This window comes from Nipponia nippon, unplaced genomic scaffold (assembly GCF_047370975.1).
Source record: "Nipponia nippon isolate SJK-2023a ecotype South Korea unplaced genomic scaffold, ASM4737097v1 scaffold_4, whole genome shotgun sequence".
In the NCBI taxonomy this organism is placed as follows: Eukaryota; Metazoa; Chordata; class Aves; order Pelecaniformes; family Threskiornithidae; genus Nipponia; species Nipponia nippon.
Genome location: NW_028262358.1, coordinates 83,469,023 through 83,472,062, shown reverse-complemented (window position 1 = coordinate 83,472,062; position 3,040 = coordinate 83,469,023).

The following is a 3,040-nucleotide window of genomic DNA, read 5'->3' as shown; positions in this document are numbered from 1 at the left end:
TTCTCCTTCTGTCTTTCTAAGTGAAGCAGGCAGATCATTCCAAGTGAGATCTGATGTCATTTAACACACTATTGTTAATTTTATACATGGTCTACACAATTTGATAACATTTCAGAACTTGATTGAACCTATTTCTTCTATTTCAGACAGTGTACAGGATGTAGATTAAGTCATTAGATTCATTGAAGGAATTGGGAGCATCGCCCTTGACTCTGAGAGGTGATAGAACTTGTTTGTTTTGTTCATTCATAACTTATACTACAAGTGTAATGCAGTAGGTACACACATTAAAGTAATATATTTCTACAGTAAGAATATATTTCTAAAATATATTAGAGACTAGTCAATGTCTTTCTAAAAGGCAAAAAGGGTGGAAAGCAGGCAGTGAGTGTGTTATTTTATTGCTGGAGTATGGGGCTGATTGTTTGTAAGTGAGGGGGAAAATGCTCCTTATCTGAGAGTAACTAAGTATGGGATGGGGCAATAAGTAGGGAACATGCAGCATAAGCATGGCCTGGGAGTCTAATGTTGAAAGAAACAGAGGTCTATTGCAGCAATACTGAAGTAAGGCTTCAGAGATGGTGGCAAACAGTCATCCAGATTTTGTTCAAACCATGCAGTTGCCTAAAGTTGCTGAACTGCCAAGAACGAGAGGAAAGGCCTTCCATTTGCTACTGGAAACATGCAGTGGCCATGTCTATGAGGCCAGATGGGGTCCATCCAAGGGTACTGAGGGACCTGGTGGAGGTGCTCACTAAGCCACTTTTAGTCATTTATAAGCAGTCCTAGCTAACCGGGGAGGTCCCAGTTGACTGGAGGTTAGCAAATGTGACACCCATCTACAAGAAGGGCCAGAAGGAGGATCCGGGGAACTACAGGCCTGTCAGTCTGACCTCGGTACCAGGGAAGGTCATGAAGCAGATCATCCTGAGTGCCATCACGCGACATGTACGGGACAACCAGGGGATCAGGCCCAGTCAGCATGGATTTATGAAAGGCAGGTCCTGCTTGACTGACCTCATCTCCTTCTATGACAAGGTGACCTGCTAAGTGGAGGAGGGGAAGGCTGTCGATGTTTTCTACATGGACTTTAGTAAAGCCTTTGACACAGTTTCCCACAGCATTCTCCTGGAGAAACTGGCTGCTCATGGCTTGGATGGCTGTACGCTTCACTGGGTAAAAAACTGGCTGGATGACTGAGCCCAAAGAGTTGTAGTGAATGGAATTAAATCCAGCTGGTGGCCAGTCATAAGTGATGTTCCCCAGGGCTCAGCAGTGGGGCCAGTTCTGTTTAATATCTTTATCAATGATGTGGATGAGGGAACTGAGTGCACCCTCAGTAAGTTTGCAGATGACACCAAGTTGGGCAGGAGTGTTGATCTGCTGGAGGGTAGGAAGGCCCTACAGATGGGTCTGGACAGGCTGGATGAATGGGCCAAGGCCAAATGTATGAGGTTCAACAAGGCTCAGTTCCAGGTCCCGCACTTGGGTCACAAGAACCCCATGCAACGCTACAGGCTTGGGGAAGAGTGGCTGAAAAGCTGCCTGGCGGAAAAGGACCTGGGGGTGTTGGTTGACAGCCTCCTGAACATGAGCCAGCAATGCTCCAAGGTGGCCAAGAAGGCCAATAGCATCCTGGCAGTGATTGTTCCCCTGTACTCAGTACTGGTGAGGCTGCACCTTGAGTACTGTGTTCAGTTTTGGGTCCCTCACTACAAGAAGGACACTGAGATGCTGGAGCGTGTCCAGAAAAGGGCAACGAAGTTGGTGAAGGGTCTAGAGAACAAGTCTTATGAGGAGTGGCTGAGGGAACTGGGGTTGTTTAGTCTGGAGGAGGCTGAGGGGAGACCTTATTGCTCTCTGCAGCTACCTGACAGGAGGTTGTAGCGAGGTGGGGGTCAATCTCTTCTGCCTAGTAACAAGCGATAAGACAAGAGGAAATGACTTCAAGTTGAGCCAGGGGAGGTTTAGGTTGAATATTAGGAAAAACTTCTTCACGGAAAGGGTAGTCAGGCGTTGGAAGAGGCTGCCCAGGGAAGTGGTTGAGTCCCCATCCCTGGAGGTGTTTAAAAGATGTGTAGATGTGGTGCTTAAGGACATGGTTTAGTGGTGGACTTGGCAGTGTTAGGTTAACAGTTGGACCTGATGATCTTAAGGGTCTTTTCCAACCTAAACAATTCTATGACTCTATGTTATAGATGTACTTTGAATTGTTATTTTCTTTTGTAAGCAATCTCAGCCAGGGAATCTGCACTTTCCCTGTTTAAATTATGGAAATTGCTGGGTTTTTGAGAACAAAGATTTTCAATGTACTTTGGTTGACTTATTTTAAAGAAAAGATGTATAGTTCCAATTTAAGACTTCAGCCATCTCAGGATTCACCATAAACCCTAAGATTCAAATGATAGTAAGGCACAGAAATTACTTGAAATTAGTAAATACAAAACATAGGTAAGATCAACTTTTTTATGCATAACTTGACAAATATAACATTTCATATCAAAGTGCTTTCTGAGATGATAGTAGAAGTCCAAACGCAAAATTGTCATTTCCAAAAGGGTCATATAGGTCTTAGTGCTGACCCACAAAAATGTATGGTAATTTATTTTCAAACCAACACCTGTTTCAGTACAGAAAAACTTTGAATGCCTACAGACAAAATCATACACTTTCATTCTTGGACTGAGGGAACTTTGAAGGAAAACTACTCTATTGTGAGGGAAACAAGTTTCTTATGGTAGAGTAATTGCAAGCTGTTTTTAAAGTACTAAAGAAGTTGTAATGTTGCATCAAGATGTGATGACAGGTGATGATATACTAGTTGTGTTTTTCTGTATGCTGCTCTTATATTTTGGATATTACACATAAGTACATGACGTTATGCACGTAATAGCGGTAGAACTGGTATTCACGTAAGTAGAGTTTTCAGCTGTTCTCATTGCAAAAGCTGTTTAAAATTTAAGTGACACAAGTACCAACACATTCTTTCGTGACATCCATCAAGTCACAAGATAGCGTCTTTAAAAAATGGTGACTCAAG